This window comes from Cervus elaphus, chromosome X (genome assembly GCF_910594005.1).
Source record: "Cervus elaphus chromosome X, mCerEla1.1, whole genome shotgun sequence".
In the NCBI taxonomy this organism is placed as follows: domain Eukaryota; kingdom Metazoa; phylum Chordata; class Mammalia; order Artiodactyla; family Cervidae; genus Cervus; species Cervus elaphus.
In genome coordinates, this window is record NC_057848.1 from 139,564,601 (window position 1) to 139,587,869 (window position 23,269).

A 23,269-nucleotide genomic window follows, 5' to 3' on the forward strand; every position below is an offset into this window, starting at 1 on the left:
AGATACAAACTACCTGATATTAAAAAAAAAAGAGCAGTTTGTTTTATTTTTAAATCAGGCAGTTTGTATCTCACTTTTATAATTAATTTTTCCATCTATTTTAAGGAAAATGTATTTATTATAATTAAGCAGGGATTCAGCAAACAGAATCAACAGGAATATTATTTTATCTAAAAGTAGTACATGTACAGTACATAAAATATGAAATATTTATATTTATTACATTGGCTTAATCTTTTGATCTGTGTGTCAAAATGTCTTACCCTTGTGGCTATGGAATAGTCACAATAGATTATCACCAAAATAAACTGCCCCAACAATTCACCTTAGATTCACAGAAATACAGAAAAGCATTGTAGACTCTTTTTTCCTTTGCCTCATAATTTTATGAAATTTAAATGAGAATTCAGTGCCTGGTTTTAAATTTAAATTACTCTCCAGAGAGGAACACTTGTTTGTATATTTGCCTAACTGTAACTTTACAGGAATATAGGTACATCTGAAAGTCTGTCATGTGTCTTGCATAATTCATAGATCGCCTTTTACTATGATTAATTTTATATATTGAACATTTTCTGTGACATGCTTATTGGTACATCTTACAAGTCAAATAGGAAAGCATTAGACATATTAAGTTATAACAAAAGGAAAGAATTTGATGTTCGTTTTCAAGTGTCAGGATATACAAAAATATTGCAGTTTTACTAAGTTGGCTAAGAAGTGAAAAAAAAAAAAACAACTTTAATCTTATTACTGGTTTGGGTTTTGATTTATGCAATTTTTGTACATTCAGAAGTCATCACATTACTTATTCTAAATGTTTACTAGCATAGTTATTAAAGATGAATACTCAGTATAAACTGTGATTGGAGTAATTCAATATTTAAATGTTTTGGCATAGACATGATCAAAGAGAAGATGTGAAGCACAGCATCATGTGTATCATATGTTATTGCTTCTCCCTCCATTTCTTTTTCTTGAATATTGGTTTGAGAAATAGTGAAATGACTATGAAAAACTCAGCTGGAGAAAGAAACTTTGTGCACTTACCCTTAGATCTTTCTTCCAGCAGGAGTGGACAAGGTGAGGCGTGATCATCAGAAGCACAGAGGTGGCTTTTGGCATCCTAAACACAGGAACAGCTTGCTTTTTGGAATCCTACTTCAGAAAGATTATAGGTTTCCCCAAAACCACCTGTTTAGGCTAACTCATTTTTTCCTCAACTTTCTTTGGCTATGACTATTTCATGATATTTATTCTTTTAAAAAAGATCATGGCCCCATTTTGCACCAATTGAATCAGACTTTCCAGGAGAGAGGCCTGGGAATCCATGTTTTCTTGTCTTCTGATGTAAGTTTTGAGTGGTAGAATGGGAAGACTTATACTTCTTAAACTGAAATTTATTCTGACTGTAATTATTTTTCATGAATGGTGGGAAAAAAAGAAGAATGTTTCTGTGGTTGTGTGGATTTCTATGAAGGAGAATTCTAAATGATTCTTGTTTCATCTATTCCAGGGTCATTTTGGTGGAGTCCTCAATGTTTGTATCTTAACTATAACAATTAACTAAACCTGGCCAATTAGTTAACCACATGAACTACTGGTAAAATTTGTATTTCATGAATTCTTAATTATCAGAGGGAAATCAGTATAATTTGAACTGAATGAATTTATTAAAAATTTGCATATTGGTTTTAATTTATTCAAAATGATTATATTATCCATATTTTTATTCAAATATATCTCTTTCTGTGTTACAAGGTTCATGTGAATGGTAACTGAATAAATAAGCACTTGACGGCATTAATATTTAAATTTCTTCCATCAGTGTTTATAAAGAGTCTTTGAATTCAGGATATAGAAGCAGAGTTTTTAAACCTTAGATTGCTTTATAATCTAGTATCTTTTAAGCTGCAGAAAACTATTGATAGTACAGAGATAAAAAGCAGTGTTATAACAGTTAAGGGATATCAGAACAAAAGAAAATAATGCAGATTTCTATGAATAAAATGGATTCATATATTGACCTTTACTGCTATACTGACAGTGTACATCACATTTTTGTTTATTTCTGTCTGTGTGATCCTTTTAGGAGTAAAAAAGGCTCACCAGGTAATAATTGGGGAAGTTTTAGTAACATGGGTTGTTAAAGTCATCTAAAATCATTACAATTCTTGCGCCAATCTTGCTAAGATTAAAATACATGTATTTTAATTTCCAAAAGTGAATTGTACTCAAGCTGGTATTTTTTAAGAAAGTATAAAAAGTATATGTTATGTTTGCTTTCCCTATTGGTTTTTCTATGAGAAAAGTTGTTAAAGAAGATGCCATTTGGTCTTACCGCACTTGTTTTATTAATGATCACGTTATGCTTAACTTGGGCATTCAAATCCTTGCTTTCTCACTCACCTTTAGTAATCGGTATGACATGAATTGATGTGCTAAGCTTTAATAATATGCCACACTGTCAGGGAGGAGGAAATTTCCCCCTCTACTTCCTGTTGAGTCCTTATGACTGGACTAACTAATAATAAAATTAACACAAGAGAGATTGCATGTGTGCTAAGTCGCTTCAGATGTGTCCGACGTGGCGATAAGAGAGGTTAACAGGAGAAAAAAGAAACAAATTTTAATTTGTGCACAGGGAGGTATCATAGAAACAGGACCTAAGAAATGGCCGAAGTAGGCAACTTGTATACTTTTTAGAAAAAGCAAGAATAAATTTGTGAAGAATTTACCGGACAAAGAAACCCACAGGACAAAGAAAATTAAAGGCTTTAGGTGCTTAATTAGTGAAGAATCTAAGCAGGATCTGGGCTTGGGATATTCAATTATGGAAGTAACAAGGCTTGTGGATACAGGCTTCCCTGCCCGAATTCCCTGTCTCTGGTGACAAGGGTGGCCTTCTGCCTCCAGATTCAGGGAGAACACCTTTCACATGAGAGATTCATCTCTGCTTTCAGAGACAAAGAGTAGGGTCAAAGTATCCCTCATGCATTGACTGTTTCTTAAGCAACTTTATTTTTAAGTAACTTTCACTAAAAATGATTAACATACCACCCAGGTGACATGTGGGGAAGCCTGCCTTAGGCCCCAATAATACCACACTATACCTTACCAAACAGTACCTGGAGATTTTAGGCATCTTATGTTAACTTATTTGTAGACATCAAATGTTATTGCCAAACACTAGTAAACAGTTCTTCTAGAAATCTAACTTTCTAGTTCCTTGCATCTTCTTGATTAAACAGTTGCTGTCATGTATTAATAGATTTCACCTGAATTTTCTCAAAAGCCCTTCTTTTCATTTTGAATAATCTATGATATCACTTATTTGAGTCAAACTTCAAAGCAATTCTATAGACATCTGTGAGCACAAGTAACAAAAAATATTTGACTTAGTTTAATGAATAGCAAAATTGACTTTACTTTGAAAATTTGGAATGCGATATAAGAATCCTGTCTCATAGATTTTAACATTTTTTTTCTTTATATAATGTTCTGGAATGTGTTTGACTAGATCCAAAGTCAAAAGTTATTGAAACCATAGACATTAAAGTTACAGGTAGAGGTATGTTTCTTTTTATGACATATGTGCCAAGTCAAAACAAAAATGGAATTCACAAGTATAAAAACATAATGCAATTTTGGCAGGAAAAGAAAACTTAGAAGTATTTATCTAAAATAATTACCAACTCAGTTTAAAGCACAGCTTAAGAAGAGTGTCTGCTCTTGTGTGTCTCAAGATTTATTGGTTATTCTTTCTCATACAGTCTCTTCCATCTACAGTAATACCACTGAATGTCTCAGTTCTTCTCTCAACCATCCTTGTGATAAAAGAAACATAAAGTTGCTGAAACACTGAGTGAGGGAGTCATGACCTAACCGAAGTCAGGACGAACATGATCCAACATAGAGGAGTCAGTATTCTGCAAACTAACCTTCAAAGAATAACTCAGAGCCATTAGTTTAAAGGATTGAGGTTTTACTCCATACATCTCTGTGAAGACTGTCTCCCAGATCAAAGGCAGGGGTGGGACTTAGAAAGGCAAAAACCACAAGATTTCTCAAGGAAAAGGCACTGGCCCATTTATACACGTCCTTGATTTGTAATGTGGGAACTGGCATAGACTGCTTGAGCCACAACCCATATGATGAATTAAGTAGAGTAGTCACAAGTTCATTGAAAAGCCTGATTTTCTGAAATGCTAAATAGTTTATTTTTTCTGGGGTCCTGACACCAGGACCCCAGGCTTTATGGCACTTCCAGGCTCTGGGTCATGTTACAAAAAAATCTTTGCACTTGCTAAAGTCTCAGTGAAAATTTCCAGAACTCCAACCATAATACCCACCTTCTGGACAGCAGAAAAACAGGAAGGGCAGTGAAAAACTACCTTCTCTTCAGAAATACAATACAGCACTTCTGCTTGTAGCCCATGGTCTAAATCTTAATCAGATGACCAAATCTATGCTCATATGCCTAAATAAAATCAAAGGTAAAATGGTTAGTGGGTAACAGGAAAAGAACTTTTATCCTTAACAACAAAGTTATCTAATATTTCATCAACCTGGTTATGTAGGCATAATGAGACCTTTTGATATGTAAATATTTCTTTATAAAATTAACACTTGGTAATGTTCACTCTTGCCATTTCCTGTTTGACCACTTCCAATCTGCCTTGATTCATGGACCTAACATTCCAGGTTCCTATGCAATATTGCTCTTTACAGCATCAGACTTTACTTCCATCACCAGTCACATCCAGTACTGGGTGTTGTTTTTGTTTTGGCTCAGTCTCTTCAATATTTCTGGAGTTATTTCTCCACTGATCTCCAGTAGCATACAGGGTACCTACTGACCTTAGGAGTTCATCTTTCAGTGTCCTATCTTTTTGCCTTTTCATACTGTTCATGGGGTTCTCAAAGCAAAAGTACTGAAGTGGTTTGCCATTCCCTTCTCCAGTGGACCACATTTTGTCAGAACTCTCCACCATGACCGTCCGTCTTAGGAGGCCCTACATGGCATGGCTCGTAGTTTCATTGAGTTAGATAAGGCTGTGGTCCATGTGATCTGGTTGGTTAGTTTTCTGTGATTGTGGTTTTCAGTCTGTCTGCCCTCTGATGGAGAAGGATAAGCGGTTTATGGAAGCTTCCTGATGGGAGTGCCTGACTGAGGGGGAAACTGGGTCTTGTTCTGATGGGCGGGGCATGACCAGTAAATTTTTAATCCAATTTTCTCTGTTCCCTTCCTGCTATTTGACCAAACTATCCTGGAGGTAATGAACATGATGGTCATAGCAAACACCCTCTTCCACAATACAAGATAAGACTCTACACATGGACATCACCAGATGGTCAATACTGAAATCAGAAAAATTATATTCTTTGCACCCAAAGATGGAGAAGCTCTATACAGTCAGCAAAAACAAGACCAGGAGCTGACTGTGGCTCAGATCATCAACTGCTTATTGCAAAATTCAGACTTAAATTGAAGAAAGTAGGGAAAACCACTAGACCATTCAGGTATGACCTAAATCAAATCCCTTATGATTATACAGTGGGAGTGACAAGTAGATTCAAGGGATTAGATCTGATCTAATTAGATTAGATCTGATAGAGTGCCTGAAGGACTATGGACACAGGTTCATGACACTGTACAGGAGGCAGTGATCAAGACCACTCCCAAGAAAGAGAAATGCAAAAAGGCAAAATGGCTGTCTGACGAGGCCTTACAAATAGCTGTGAAAAGAAGAGAAGCAAACCGCAAAGGATAAAAGGAAAGATTGAATTTGAATGCAGAGTTCCAAAGAATAGCAAGGAGAGATAAGAAAGTCTTCCTCAGTGATCAATGCAAAAAATAGAGGAAAATAATAGAATGGGAAAGACGAGAGATCTCTTCAAGAAAATTAGAGATATCAAGGGAGCATTTCATGCAAAGATGGGCTCAATAAAGGACAGAAATGGTATGGACCTAACAGAAGCAGAAGATATTAAGAAAAGATGGCAAGAATACACAGAAGAACTCTATAAAAAAGATCTTCATGACCCAGATAACCACGATGGTGTGATCACTCACCTAGAGCCAAACATCCTAGAATGTGATGTCAAGTGGGCCTTAGGAAGCATCACTATGAACCAAGCTAGTGAAGGTGATGGAATTCCAGTTGAGCTATTTCAAATCCTAAAAGATGATGCTGTGAAAGTGCTGCACTCAATATGCCAGCAAAGCTGGAAAACTCAGCAGTGGCCACAGGACTGGAAAAGGTCAGTTTTCATTCCAATTCCAAAGAAAAGCAATGCCAAAGAATGCTCAAACTACCATACAATTGCACTCAACTCACACGCTAGCAAAGTAATGCTCAAAATTCTCCAAGCCAGGCTTCAGCAGTATGTGAACCATGAACTTCCAGATGTTCAAGCTGGATTTAGAAAAGGCAGAGGAACCAGAGATCAGATTGCCAAAATCCGTTGGATCATCAAAAAAGCACAAGATTTCCAGAAAAACATCTATTTCTGCTTTATTGACTATGCCAAAGCCTTTCACTGTGTGGATCATAACATGTGGAAAATTCTTAAAGTGATGGGAATACCAGACCACCTGACCTGCCTCCTGAGAAATCTGTATGCAGGTCAAGAAGCAACAGTTAGAACTGGACATGGAACAACAGACTGGTTCCAAATAGGAAAAGGAGTACGTCAAGGCTGTATATTGTTGCCTGCTTATTTAACTTATATGCAGAGTATATCATGAGAAATGCTTGCCTGGATGAAGCACAAGCAGGAATCAAGATTGCCAGGAGAAATATCAATAACCTCAGACATGTAGATGATACCACCCTTATGGCAGAAAGCGAAGAAGAACTAAAGAGCCTCTTGATGAAAGTGAAAGAGGAGAGTGAAAAAGTTGGCTTAAAGCTCAACATTCAGAAAACTAAGATCATGGCATCCGGTCCCATCACTTCATGGCAAATAGGTGGGGAAACAGTGGAAACAGTAATAGACTTTATTTTTCTGGGCTCCCAAATCACTGCTGATGGTGACTGCAGCCATGAAATTAGAAGATGCTTGCTTCTTGGAAGGAAAGTTATGACCAACCTAGACAGCATATTAAAAAGCAGAGACATTACTTTGCCAACAAAGGTCTGTCTAGTCAAGGCTATGGTTTTCCAGTAGTCATGTATGGATGTGGGAGTTGGACTATAAAGAAAGCTGAGCACTGAAGAACTGATGCTTTTGAACTGTGGTGTTGGAGAAGACTCTTGAGAGTCCCATGGACAGCAGAGAGATCCAACCAGTCCATCATAAAGGAAATCAGTCCTGAATATTCATTAGAAGGACTGATGCTGAAGCTGAAACACCAATACTTTGGCCACCTGATGCGAAGAACTGACTCATTTGAAATGACCCTGATGCTGGGATAGTTTGAAGGTGGGAGGAGAAGGGGACAACAGAGGATGAGATGGTTGGATGGCATCACCGACTCAATGGACATGAGTCTGAGTAAAGTCCGGGAGTTGGTGATGGACAGGGAGGCTTGGCGTGCTGCAATCCATGGGGTCGCAGAGAGTCAGAAATGTCTGAGTGACTGAACTGAACTGAATGTTACAAGATCACATTTTTTTCAGAGCTCTCATTATTATGTTTTTGAAGAGAATTCCAGGCACAAATAAAATATAAGAATGCATATTTAAAATCACAATTTGAATGGAAGTTCTCCATGGTAACTCTATGGTTAACCTTCTTATGTAATCAAAAATGTAATAGCATGACCCTGTCTCAACAAAAAATCCTAGGTCTGGTCTCTAGATTGACCCAGCAAGGTAACACTGGGAAATAATAAAAGCTTAAAAAAAAATTGCCCATAAACTGACTGGATTCCTTTCACTGCTTTTAAAAAACATTCATGTTCTTCTCTTTTTACGTACACGGTAATAGTTCAATTCTTCACTGATACTTAAGTTATGTGTGAACATATAATTTATTCGGCCAAAAACATATGAGAAGTGCTATACAGTATTTTGCAAGTTTAAGTGCCACTGGGTAATTTGTCCAGATTCCTTTCCTCAGCTGTAATGATTTTTGAAGTAAATGTAGAAATTGAGTCACCCTCAGCATGGGTCTCTGACTGTACCTTCTCCATGTATAATAGACATGTCATAGGAGCAAGAAGTCAATTATTATGCAAATCTACAGATTTTGGAGGTTGGTTGCTACTGCACCATAATGTATCTCAAAAGAATATATTTCCTCTTCTCAAATGAGCCTTATGGTATTAAAAGTATCTTTCAGGTGTTGCTAAACATATAAGCCTTTATTTTAAAGTCTCTTTCTATAACCTGTTCTTTGTAAGCAATGGATACATAGAAAAAAAATTAAATGGCATGGGTGGTAGACTTTGTATTCATCACACATTTTACTTTGTGAGAATATTAAGCAGTAGCATAAGCAAGAGCAGTTAACAAATTCTTATTCTAATTAATCCCAAAAGAACTGGCTGGCAAAGATCAGTATAAAAGACTGGTTTTAGCCACAGTTTTAAAATTGATCTATGGATCAACTGTGCTCGGAAATGAATCCTTTGAAAATTACTTCTTCCACTGATAGGATTTGCTGTTCTTACCAGCAATGTTGAGTTATGTACCCAAGCAACAGATATATACTAGATGGCACTCCAGGCATTCTTTGTAGTCCTGGAAAATATAGTGATTAACAGGTCAGATCTGTTCCTCAAATAGCCCACCATCAAGTAGAAAAAAAATTTACACTAATATTTGCAGTTGTACAAAGCAGGATGCACTTGGTATCATATATGAAAACACTGCTCTATGAGTTGATAGAAGACTATCACTATTTAGATCTGATAGAGTAGCTGTCCCCAACATTTTTGGCACCAGTGACCAGTTTCATGGAAGACAATTTTTCCACAGATATGGAGGTGGGGCTGTGGGGGTTGGTTTGGGGATAACTCAGGCACATTACATCTACTGTGCACTTTATTTCTATTACTGTTACACCAGCTCCAGCTCAGATCATCAGGCACTAGATCCCAGAAGCTGGGGACCCTTGTGATAAGAGAATTTCATGGAAGAAGAGAGGACATTTAAGGAGAATTATGAGGTACTAAGCCTTTTTCTCACATATATACTGTACTGCTCTGTGGCTTTTATTTATCTCATACAAACAGGGCTCTGAGAAATGAATAAGCTCTTGATAGTCTGAGCCTAGAGAAGGGAAAGAAGTTCCCTATAAGGAAAGAATGCATGGAAAGAGGGGATGGCAGAAGCACTGGGGACAGCCAAAGGGAAGCATGAGCCTTATGAATGTGCATATGAACCACAGGGTCGATATAGAAGAGTGTTAATGAAGGTTGAAAAGGTATTAAAGTATTCATCATTCTGCACTGTAATTACTTTTTGCAGGCCTACGTTTTACGGTGGACTGTGTGGTACACAAACTTAGGGGCTTCAGCATTTAGGCTTATATCCCAGAGTAATTTGATCCAGAATACAATATCCAAGTGAAAGAAGTTTCCTCATGGAAATATTTTTGTGGGTTCTGATCCTCACTAAAAGCTCACCAAAAGCTGGATTCTGGAGAGTCACAATTTTAAAATATTTCATTCTACTTCACTGAGTTAGTAATGTGAATGAGGCAAGTCTCTAAATTAACCAGAGCAAATCACAAGCAAGTGTATATACTCAATGGTAAGCTGCCTTGATCTTGTTGCTCTAGATCAGAGTTACATTTTTTTTTTTTAAGCCATCAGCCTCTTTGGCAGTTTGATGAAGCCTCTGCTTCTTCATAGAATAGGATGTTTAAAATACAAAAAATAAGATGCAAGAACTATGGAAAAAACTATTTGAATACATTTTTCAAAGTGTAAAAAAACATTATGTTAAATGTAGACTTCATTAACACAATGAATAATAACATCTAATGGTGGATCTAATGACTGCCATACTTTAAAGCAGTGATTATTATAAAATATTTATATATATATATAATATATTTTATATTATATAAAAATATTAAATACAGAAATATAGATCAATGGAACACAATAGAAAACCCAGAGATAAATCCACATACCTATGGACACCTTATCTTCGACAAAGGAAGCAAGAATATACATTGGAAAAAAGACAATCTCTTTAACAAGTGGTGCTGGGAAAACCGGTCAACCACTTGTAAAAGAATGACACTAGAACACTTTCTAACACCATACACAAAAATAAACTCAAAATGGATTAAAGATCTAAACGTAAGACCAGAAACTATAAAACTCCTAGAGGAAAACATAGGCAAAACACTCTCTGACATAAATCACAGCAGGATCCTCTATGACCCACCTCCCAGAATATTGGAAATAAAAGCAAAAATAAACAAATGGGACCTAATGAAACTTAAAAGCTTTTGCACAATGAAGGCAACTATAAGCAAGGTGAAAAGACAGCTTTCAGAATGGGAGAAAATAATAGCAAACGAAGCAACTGACAAAGAATTAACCTCAAAAATATACAAGCAACTCCTGCAGCTCAATTCCAGAAAAAGAAATGACCCAATCAAAAAAATGGGCCAAAGAACCAAACAAACATTTCTCCAAAGAAGACATACAGATAGCTAACAAACACATGAAAAGATGCTCAACATCACTCATTATCAGAGAAATGCAGATCAAAACCACAGTGAGGTACCACTTTACACCAGTCAGAATGGCTGCTATCCAAAAGTCTATGAGCAATCAATGCTGGAGAGGGTGTGGAGAAAAGGGAACCCTCTTACACTGTTGGTGGGAATGCAAACTAGTACAGCCACTATGGAAAACAGTGTGGAGATTTCTTAAAAAACTGGAAATAGAACTGCCATATGACCCAGCAATCCCACTCCTGGGCATACACACTGAGGAAATCAGAAGTGAAAGAGAAACGTGCACCCCAATGTTCATCGCAGCACTGTTTATAATAGCCAGGACATGGAAGCAACCTAGATGCCCATCAGCAGACGAATGGATAAGGAAGCTGTGGTACATATACACCATGGAATATTACTCAGCCATTAAAAAGAATTCATTTGAATCAGTTCTACTGAGATGGATGAAACTGGAGCCCATTATACAGAGTGAAGTAAGCCAGAAAGATAAAGACCAATATAGTATACTAACGCATATATATGGAATTTAGAAAGATGGTAACAATAACCCTATATGCGAGACAGCCAAAGAGACACAGATGTATAGAGCAGTCTTTTGGACTCTGTGGGAGAGGGCGAGGGTGGGATGATTTGGGAGAATGGCATTGAAACATGTATATTATCATATGTGAAACATATCACCAGTCCAGGTTCGATGCATGAGACAGGGTGATCGGGGCTGGTGAACTGGGATGACCCAGAGGGATGGGATGGGGAGGGAGGTGGGAGGGCGGTTCAGGATGGGGAACACATGTACACCCATGGCTGATTCATGTCAATGTATGGCAGAACCACTACAATACTGTAAAGTAATTAGTCTCCAATTAAAATAAAATAAATTCATATTAAAAATTAATTTAAAAATTAAATTTAAGTTTAATTATTTAAAAATATTCAATGTTTTAAAATTGAAATATTTATATATTAAATATATAATAAAAATTATATATACACATATATAAAATATATAAAACTATAAGTTATTTATCACAATATTTCTATAACAGAAATGTGATGTAAACATTTGTAATTCTTTGGTGGCCAAGTGATAGGGACAACTAGTAATAATGCGGTTTGGGAATGCTATAATGCAATTAAAAGCCAATTAAAAATAAAGTTGGAATTTCACATATCCACTCTGTTCTTAGACCCCAGGTTAGGGCCTCTTGCTTAAGATACTCCTCAATTTCCTAGAGGTAAAGAAGTAAAAAATGCAGCAGATATCTCATTTTTATTGCCCTCTAGATGACCACTTGTCTCTTTTTCAAACTCCTTGACACATAAAAGTGGGATGAATCTAAAACTTGATCTCGTATCACTTTATGAAGGTGTTTTCATTTTCATCTTCTGAGTACATATGATACTAGTTTTATAAACAAAATAGGTTCATTACTGACATTCTAGACTCACGAACATTAATCAGGTAAAAACAGAATTTGCCCAAGACAAACTATTTTATTAAATTTTTTTTCTGGCATCTCTAAAGTAATGCTAATGATAATAATTAGCTTTATAAACAAGTAAATACAAATTCTTAGGTTCTCAAAGATTTTAACCTGTTTTTGCTATGAAGAGTACAGTTAATTCTGTTTCCTGGGTTTGAGAGGCTCCTTTGGAGATGAAGCAATTTGTTGACTTATTCAAAAAGCCACTTTCATTAGCTGCTTGCCAAAAAAAAATAGGAAAAGTAATGGCGATAAAGCTTAAGTTAGTCTGTTTTTCTAATCACCAGGATAAAAAGATGGAAGGAATGGAGATTGCAAGTGCTGAACATACGGAGGTTTGGAGATTTCATTAGTTTCCTGTGGCCACTTAGCAAATTATCTGCAGCAGGGATTGTTGGCCTGGACCCATACAGGTAGCCTGTCCTTGTAGACCAGGCTATTTCACAGGATGGCAATTTGGTTCTAAAGTCAAGTAAGCTAAAAAGATAAAAGATTAGGCAGAAGTTCTATAATGAAAATGTTTGTAATAAAATTTCCTGATCTCATATCAGAAATCACAGTGCTTCACTTCTGCTGCAGTCTAGCATACTATTTGTCGCTAAAGCTGGCCCAGCATATCACCACATTCAACGGAGTATTAGAGAAATTGTGGCTATATTTTCAAACCACTACAAAGATGTGTATGTGTATGTTGAGACATAGAACAGCCCTTTATTTCCAATTCAAATTTCCCATTACATCTTGTACTATGAATTATTATAGTCCATAAAAATTTTTGAAGATTCATAGGTGACTCCTTCGCTATGTATTTAACTGGCTAATTTTTAACCACAGTCAAGTTCTTCTTGTAATGAAATTCCTTAATAGAGGGTACCCATTATGAATTTTTTAAAAAGGCTGGGCTGTGGGTCACCCATACTTTCATTAACAAATGTATGTATCATCTTTTAATCTTGTGTGCTAATGCTCTGAGCAATTTTATTGATCCCCAGATGTTCATCACTAATTGAAACAGCTGCTTTATTTAAATAGCACTTACAAAATGATATCTGGACAAGCTCTGCTTCATGTTTTAGCAGAAGTGAAGTCTTGTTTCATGAGAGAGTTCATCCACTCCATACACATTCTTTACCTGGAAGTGAAAGGGATTTCAAGCCAGAAGCTCCACTTTCTTCCCTTTGACATCCACATGTGCCCCTGTGGTAAGAGCAATGAAGATGTGAGAACAAAATTGTGGTCAGTACTTTCAGCATGGGCTGTCACCTTAATGGATTAACTAGTACAAGTAACTTGAGGCAGCAGGAAGTTTTGGGAAGTGTGGGATGATACCTTGAGACCAACAGTATCCTCAAGGAGAAGTAGCTCCAGAAGCCCGCAGGTGAAAGCCGTAATTCAGATAGTATGTCTGCATTTCCATTTCCATGAATCTCAAGAGACAAGAAGTCAGTAGACTTGATTGTCCCTCCTTGGTTCAGTTATAGTATTTAAGACGGCTAACAACAGAGTTGAGGGTGATACAGAGATACCAATGACTGAAAAGCTCAATCTCCTCCATACCTCATTGCAACCTCTATTTCTGACTGATCCTGCCTCCTTTTACATTATTTTTTTTGAGATTTATTGAGATAGTATTGGTACCATATGTAATTTAAAGGTGTATAATATGATAATTAGTTAAGGACATCAAAATAGTTATTACAACAATATTTCATATGTTCAAAAAACAAGAAGGATTAACTGGTTCGAGAGACAGAAGACATAAAAAGACCCAAAATGAACCTGGAGAGGTAAAAACTAGAATGTCTGAGATAAAAATATACACTGGATTGGAATAATGAAATAATAAACATCAGTGAACTTATGTATGTGAAGAAAAATCACAATGTATTTTTACAGTATATCTATATATATAAAATAATTAGCTTTAAAATAATATATTTCCTGGAGAAGGGGGTGGCTACTCCACTATTCTTGCCTGGTGAAGTCCAGGGATACTAGATGTTAAATGAGTTTACCTTTGAGGAAGAAGTAGAATTTTTTAGTTATAAAGAGGGAAAATTGTGATTTCTTACTATTGTTAGGATTTCCTGCAACAAAATATGCACAGTAACTGTAGTAATTAAAATATTTGATTAAACCTAATGCCAGAAAGAGTAGCTGTGCTTTAGCCACAAAAAGTGATTGATAAATTATATAACAGACTGCATCTGAAGCTTAATAAGAAAGCTTAATATGATAAAAATTTATTTCTCCCTATGAATCGGTAGACATTCTATGCTAACAGGAAACAAAGGGGTTCAGGCTGTTCCCTTCTTGTAGGTCTGTGAATCAATACATGATTTCCATGTTTACTGATGGATGCAAGAAAAAAACATGCAAGTGGTAAACTGAAGAGCAAATGCTTTGGCCTGGAAATGACAAATACTGCTTCTGCTCACAGATCAATGGCAAGGGTTAGTCAAATGCCCTTTCTAACCACAAGTGCACTTGGGAACACAGTCTCTCCATGAGCCCAGAAAGGAAAGGAAGATAAGATGTGGACGGCCACTTGTAGTTTTCCCCCAAAACTGTTACGAAGTTAGTGCTCAATATACCGTGACTAGTAGAATTTTTTCCACAGTGTGTTGTGATCCACACAGTCAGAGGCTTTGGCGTAGTCAATAAAGCAGAAGTAGATGTTTTCCTGAAACTCTCTTGCTTTTTCGATGATTTGAGCTATTTCAAATCCTAAAAGATGATGCTGTGAAGGTGCTGCACTCAATATGCCAGCAAATTTGGAAAACTCAGCAATGGCCACAGGACTGGAAAAGGTCAGTTTTCATTCCAATCCCAAAGAAAGGCAATGACAAAGAATGTTTAAACTACCACACAATTGTACTCATCCCACACACTAGCAAAGTAATGCTCAAAATTCTCCAAGCCAGGCTTCAACAGTACACGAACCATGAACTTCCAGATGTTCAAGCTGGATTTAGAAAAGGCAGAGGAACCAGAGATCAAATTGTCAACATCCAAAAGCAAAGACACTACTTTGTCAACAAAAATCCATCTAGTCAAAGCTATGGTTTTCTCAGTGGTCATGTATGGATGTGAGACTTGGACTATAAAGAAGGACTATAAAACTGAGTGCCGAAGAATTGATTCTTTTGAACTGTGGTGTTGGAGACAATTCTCAAGGGTCCCTTGGGCTGTAAGGAGATCCAACCAGTCCATCCTAAAGGAAATCAGTCCTGTACATTCATTGGAAGGACTGATGCTGAAGCTGAAACACCAATACTTTGGCCATCTGATGCGAAGAATTGACCCACTAGAAAAGACCCTGATGCTGGGAAAGATTGAAGGCAGGAGGAGAAGGGGATGACAGAGGATGAGATGGTTGGATGGCATCACCAACGTGATGGACATGAGTTTGAGTAAGCTCCGGGAGTTGGTGATGGACAGGGAAGCCTGGCGTGCTGCAGTCCACGGGGTCGCAAAGAGTCGGACACAACTGAGCAACTGAATTGAGTAGAATTTTTATGACAAATCATCCTCTCTATTTCCTGTTAGTGTCTGAGAAGGTCAGATTTCCCTGAAATTCTTTAACTTTTCTGAGGTCCTACTATGTGATACTTACTTCCAAATATAGGCTCACATCACATTTTCTAAAGGATCTGATAAAATATCAAAAAGAAGATTTTGCCTTCTTCACTCAGTAGTACTTTCCTGCACTGACCTAAACCTCAACTGGAAAAATCTTAAGGGATGAGAATTTTCTTCTTTCTGTTGGTTTCTGGTCAAAAATCTGTGAATTTCTGTCACCCTCAAGATGTAGGAGCATGGCTAAACACTTTTATACGAAGAAAGGAAGGAAAAGGCACAAGGATAAAATGAGGATTTTCTTTTGGTCACATAGACAAGAGGCAGTAGAACTGTATTGAAACATTTTTATTTCTGCTAACCAAAGACAGAGTGTTTGTCAATAAACCATTTTTCATCTCTTGGAAGGACTCCGGGGAATTTAAGAAATTAATTCTCACTAGATGTTTGCTGTGCTGTGATTTCCAAGGTCTTTTACCTCTCCTCAGCTGTCACTTACGAGGGAAGTTTTGGTTATTAACCACATAGGTATGCTCATAAATGTATATGTTCAGTAGGCATGCTAAAAAAAACTCATTACAATTATATTACAAATCTTAAAGTGCTTTCAAATTCCCCCCTCCAACTTCAAGGTTATTTCCCCCAAATTAGTAGATTATTTGACAGATAAGACTATATCACCAGCTGTTTGGGTTAACATTTTGAGAACCTGGAGGAAATGCCCATTGGGTGGCCAGATCTAAATTTCAATGCCGAAGTTACCTTTTGTATGGAACATGATGTGGGTATCACAGGGGTACAGGCGAGGGAAGCTGGAATGCTCCAAGTCAGGGGGAGGCAGGTGAATTTTGCCCTGTTTGTTCTACTGGGAGCAGGTGCAGCTTTCAGAGAAGGACTGAAGAGCTGGCCAACAGGTCAGGTTCCAGTTGGAACAACAGGGTGCACTGGAGAAGACTCAGGGGAAGGACACTGTATTGCAGAGAGAGCAGGAGATGATAAAAATGCCAGCCCCTAGGCAGGCTCAGCTCTCAAGGCATTGGTAAAAGAAGCTCACAGATAATCCCCAAGCTGTGTGTCTTACTTCAACCTTATTTCTTTAAACCCACTGTAAGTTCCTGGCTCCAACCCTTCTTTCTATATCCTGAGAGGCATTAAGGAGTGGTGAGAAGAGAAATAACTTGAGGGACAGAAAGTCTGATTCAGGCTAGGAGAATGAAAGAGTGAATTCACAGAAGACATGATATGTCCCAAGGACAGCAGTGGATGTCTGGAACCACCGACAGTACTGAACCCTACATTTACTGGGTTTATTCCTTCCTACATATACATACCTATGTGTGTGTGCTCCGTCACTTAGTCATGTCTGACTCTTTGGGACCCCATGGACTGTAGACCACCAGGCTCCTCTGTCCATGGGATTTTCCAAGCAAGAACACTGGAGTGATTTGCCATTTACTTCTCCAGGGGATCTTTCCGACCCAGGGATCGAACCCATGTCTCTTGAGTCTCCTGCACTGGCAGGAGGATTGTTTACCACTGTGCCACTTGGGTAGCCTACAAACATATACATAAGACATAATTCAATTTATAAATTATGTATAGTAAAACAATATCCAATGTGGCAGCACCACTACACTTCTGTTTTGGGCCATTATTAGTTACTTGAACATAATCATTGTGAAACCATGACAACTGATCTGATAATTGAGAAGGCTACTAAAGGAATGAGGCAGGATATACTGGTGTTGACTAAAAAATTAAGTCACAACCTGAAAGTAGAAAGTTATTTTACTTAATGGAAAATGTTAGGACTTCAAGCCCAGGAGACAGCATCTCAGGTAGCCTTGAGAGACTGCTCCAAGGAGGCAGAGGAAGGAGTCAGGATATACAGAAGTTTGCAACAAAGGGGGCAGGCAGTCTGAACACTAAAGATTACTGCTAATTAGGGAAAACCAAATATCTCAAGGAATTTAGCACTCTTCTATGTATGGGAAGATATAAGAGTCCCAAAATTGTTGATGGGTGTTACATCCTTGTTTATTGAGGTGGTAGGAGATATTCCATTTCACATTGGACAAAGGGGTGATTCATATCCCAGGCAGGATGAAACAGGATAGCATAAGATTACATCACAGTACTCAGAACTGAGTGCAATTTAAAACTAATGAATTGGGACTTCCCTGGTTGTTCAGTGGCTAAGACTCTAAGTTCCCAATGCAGAGGGCCTGGGTTTGACTCCTGATCAGGCAACTAGATCCCACATGCTGTAACTAAGAGTTTGCATGCCTCAACTAAAGTGTGCAGCAAAAAGTAAAAGATCCTGAGTACCACAACTAAGACCCAGCACAGCCATATAAATAAATAAATATTAAAAAAAACACAAAAAAACCCACACATGTTTGCTTTAAAAAAAATAAAACTAATGAATTACTTCTAAATGACCTAATATTGAATAGACAGTCCCCGAAATCTATTGCTTCCTCTGTCTGCCTCAAAGTGTATAGTTAAGTCAATGTCCCACTGAACTTCGCACTGGTGTGAAACCATTGGATGTATTTAATCCATTTGGGTGTAACATTTTAAAAACAAGTAGTCAACCATGTTTATCAGTTTATGTTATCCCCAGCATTTCTTATATGTTCATGATATAAAATAGTTGATCAATAAATATTTAATATCCAGGAAAAAAAGCTAATGAATTACTTACTTTGAGCATTTTCTACTTAATCTTTTTTTTTTGGACCATGGTTGACCACAGGTAACTGAAACCATAAATAAGGAGAGATTACTGTCTGTCACCTCAAAAATGCCACTCTGCACATAGGTTACTTTAAATTGAAGGTACCTGAAAAACAGTTGAAAGAAGGACACTGACCCTCGTTTGTTCCCCTGAAAGCAGGAGCTAAATCTCCCTAAGAAAGGCATACTTCCTGTACCAAGACAGTAGAAGACATTTTATCATGAGACACAAAATTTTAGGGCCAAGAAGGATGTATAAACAAACTCTGTTTCTTCTTCAAGACTTACTACCCTAGTTCAAACCCCTAGGTTATGTCAATTCAACCAGAAACACAAATTTAGTTTCTTTGTCTGAAAGATACAAAAGCTTCCTGCTCTTGTCATTTCTTTGAGTCTCATATATTTGTGATGCTCTAACACAAACACTGAATTTGTTTTTCTGATGTTTATCTTTTTCTTACAAGGGGAACTCAGGGAAGGACCAAGAGGAAAAACTACTTTTTTTCTCCTGCTCCTTCCATGCCACTTTGTTACACATTTTCATTCATTTTATCCCTACCCAAACTTTAATTCTTATTTCTTATTTTCCAAATTACACTGAACACAGCTTAATTGAAATTCCCTTTGAATGAAATGAGCACTGGCCCTCCCAGGTGATGGCCAATTGTTAACCCAGTGACTTCTGGGTAGCCCATCATCCACTTTCATGTAAAATTAACTCCTACTAAAGGACTTGAAGTTTCCCAATGTCCCAAGTTGCCACATCTAATTGCAGTAACACTTTGACAATCTCATAGGATTGCCCACCTCTACCCACTGACTCCTTCATTTTACTAGTTGTTTAGAATATAAGATTCCACCACTGTCCTTAAAAGATTACTGTTTTTATATGTTAAACTCCATGGGCAGGTCCTGAGTATTTCACATTCCCAGTATTAAAGCTAAGCATTACAAAGAGTAGGTAGTCATTGAAGGTTGGGGGAATAAATGATCCAGTGAGTGTGAGGTCCAATTTATTAACATTTATTTCTTACACACTGTTGAAAGAACTAGAAAATCCATGTACATTTCATTTATTTTTACAAAACAAGAACTAAGAGGGATAAGAATGCCTTAATATCTTTAGACCTTCTTCTCTTTCCTTATTGATCCAAACTATCTTAATACTGATCTATCACATTTCTAAGAGTGTATAGCAATGAAATATTCTTATTACAGGTGACAAAGTAAGGTGGTTTCACAATTTGTTCTATGAAACAACAAAATTCTTACTTTAAACCTCATTATAACATTAAATGTGTGGCCAGTATCATTCAAAAACCTGAAGATTTTGAAGGCAATTAAATCTATATTGAAATAAACAACAGGGACTTTCCTGGTAGCCTGGTGGTTAAGACTCCATGCTTCCATCACAAGGGCATGGGTTCAATTCCTAGTAAGAGAAAGAAGATGCCACATGTTATGCAGTGTGGCCAAAGAAATAATAAAAATTCATTTAAAAAATAAAAGAAACAATATTTGAATAGTACATACATCAAAAAGTAGATAACTAATGAGACCAAAATAAATAAATAAATAAATAATAAAATAAAAAATTAAGCATACAAAATAGGAAGCTGCTACTGCTAAGTCACGTCAGTCGTGTCCAACTCTTCGTGACCCCATGGACTGTAGCCTACCAGGCTCCTCTGTCCATCGGATTTCCCAGGCAAGAGTACTGGAGTGGGTTGCCATTGCCTTCTCCATACAAAATAGGAAGATATAGGCATAAATACTGTCTTCCTTTCAGCCCAACCACAGAGATAAAATTCTACAAACACTAACAGCCTTTTTCAACAATGAATGAAGAAACTATCCCTGCCTCATCTAGTTGTCGGAGAAGCTGCTAGCCTTGGCATTAGAACTTGCAGTGGCAACTTCTGACTCAGGCTCTCTCTTCTTCATCTTGCAGAGCATCCTCATACTGAGATGTGAAAGAACTTGGGTCAGTCCTATTAACTTTGGCCAGAAACTCCAGGACCTTAATCTTGGTGGTTTTAGCATGAGCTCTGGGGATCAACAGGAACTCAAATCCTGCAGGATCAGTGTTGGCCACCTGCCAGTATTCCAGATATTTTTCCTTCACAAGATCTTCAGTGATGAGATTCCTGGGCTCCCCAAAGATGAAGTGATTCATCCAAGAATATATTGCAGTCACATTAAGAACTTCCCAGGCTCTATCTTCGGTGGCACAGTTGCCCTTCATGAAGATCACACTCAGGATAAGTATCAGGATGCCAGATTTGGGCAGGCTCCCTTCACCGTGCTTTATCCCATCATAGGTGAGGCCCAATTTGATGAGGAGGCAATAGCAGTGACTGGTACGATCCACTTCCATCAGATCAAGGCCAAAGAGCATCTCCATGCATTCAGAGGCTCTCAAGAAGATCTCAAGGAAGTGTACTTCACACTTGTTGATGATAATATTCAACGTATCTGCCTTTGTTATCAGCCCTTTCATTTGATACTTAAGCAGCAGGAAATTCACCAGCAAATTCATTTCCTCATCTAGAGCATATATAGGCACACTCCTGGGGTCTAGCAGAGCCAGTGAAGTGCCTGGACTACTCTCTTCTTCCTGGATCATGTAGCCCTCTTCTGATTTGATGGATGAGATGGCTGTAATGGCAGTGGAAGATGCACAGAAATTCTGACAACCTTCAGGAGTACTGGGAATACCAGCACCAGGATACTCCTTCAAATGGCCAGGCATTAGAAGATGGGAGGGGAGATGGGTCTCCTCTAGCACCTTGGAGACCTGTGAAACCTCCAGGGACTGGGATTTGATGCAGGTGTGAAAGCATTGATCATGGGAGCATCATGGGTTCTCTGGATGCTGAGGCATGATGACTCTTGCTGGTAACAGACAAGAATATTGCCAAGAAGGAGAACAAAGGGGATTCACCACCTAAGCGAAAGAAAGCAGATGTGAGTGGCCTCATCTGGTAAGCTCCACTGTGCTGGCTCAGATAAAAGCTGCCTCCAGTGGACTTCTAACAACAGTGCTAAATGGCTTCATGGGTCTTGACCTGGTGGTGAATAAGTCTCCAAAAACATGAAGGAGGAAGTGTGAATATTCCTCAGGGTGCAGTCAGCCAACCCAAGTGGATAATTCTCAGGGATCACAATAGGAAACTGTGTGTGGGCTCTGTAGAGCCACTTCTGTTTGGAAGAGTGTGGTTCTCTTAGTCCTCCCTCAGGTCATCACTTTTTCACTGGACAAGACTTTGGTCACTTCCTCTATACTAACATAAGGCTGTCCCTTTAAGACCAAAATCATATCCCCTAAGACAATTGAGAGGCAAGTGTGGTGTTACCTCCTTGAGAAACCCAACCTGGGTTTTCCCAGAGCAGACAGCAGAGCTAGATTCTGTGTATATTATCAGTATGGTTTCAGTGTCCTCCGCATTCTTACTCATTTGCCTTGCTTTAAATCCAGGCAATTCCTGGAATGTCTTTCTATGCTAGTATGGGAATCTTCCTCAGAACAAAACCTCCACCTACTGAGATCTGGAGAAGGGCATTAGGGCACCTGAAAGCCCTGTCTGTAGCCTCTCAGCAGTGCCAATGGAGCAGGGTTGCACTTTTCATGATCCTGACTCTACTGAGGTCCACTTTCCTTCAGTTATCATTAAGGGTCCTTGTCTTGACTATTGGTGGGGCTTTAGGTCTGACCATTCTGCAAACTGATGTCAATCCCTCTGCATACAAGAATGCCTTATCATTCTGAGTTACTCCAGAATAAACTGTGGAAGAACATTCCATCAACCTCCACAAGGGCTTCCCTGTGCCAATAGCAAAAGCTAGACACTGAGGAGGAAAAAAGGGGTGGCCTCTGCCTATATAACTCCCCGAGCTTCTTAGGGCTGATAACAGGGGAAGGACTCTTTGAAGTCCCCTCAATCTTGGGTTGATTAGTTCCACAATTCTCATATCCGCTTCTCAAACTGGATTCTGGTTGGTAATGTGCCCACTCTATCTACTGCTTGAGGCCCCCCTCCAATCAAGGCTTCATCTTGGTGAAACCCCAAAATGGAAGTGAGGAGAACCTCATGACAGGACATGGAGAGCTGACAAGAGGAGCAGACACTCTGCACATCCTCTTTCCTGGGGTCAGAGGATTCCCTAAGAAATCACTTGGGGTCCTCATCAGGATTCCTGCATAGTCTGAGATGCCTTCCTGTGGTGACATGACACTGCCTGCCCCAGACTTAGGCTTCCACTCCCTCAGACTCCAATGGGTAAACAAATCAGCAGCACTTCCAGCCACCCCCTGCCAGGGGCCTCCCAGGGCCAATTGTCCTGCAAAGGCTCAGTGATTCACCGCTCTTCTGGGGAGTGGGGGGTGGGGTGGAGGGGCTGGGTGTGTGGGTCCCCACAAGACTCCCTCAGGGAACTCTGCTTTTGGACCTATAGGTCAGGGACCCTGAGCCCCATGCACAAAAGCCGCCACCTCAATCAGACTGCCAAACAGGAAGCGTGTGGTAGCTCAGCCTGAACCTGCTTGTGTCTCCTGGGTTTGGGGTGGAGCTCTCATCAGGTGGGTGCCCTCCTTTCTGGGGCAGGGGATCCCCTCAGTCCTCATTTAGAGGCTTACCTGACACCTGACGGCACCTGGGGTTCCTCCTGCTGCTGACTGGAGTCCGCACCTCAGATTCAAGCGCTCACAGCCTCGCTCTCTGCAGGCGCAAGTCAGGGGCCGTGACTTCCTGTGACCCCTGCCCTGGGGTCACCGGGGTCACCAGCAGGGGCAAGCACCGCACACTCTGCACTCAGTT

At 38.7% G+C, this 23,269-nt stretch overlaps 1 pseudogene; it reads right to left on the reverse strand.

Moving 5' to 3' along the window:
• Positions 1-20,376: 20,376 nt before the first annotated feature.
• Positions 20,377-21,336, reverse strand: LOC122689320 (annotated as a pseudogene).
• Between the last annotated feature and the right edge of the window lie 1,933 nt (positions 21,337-23,269).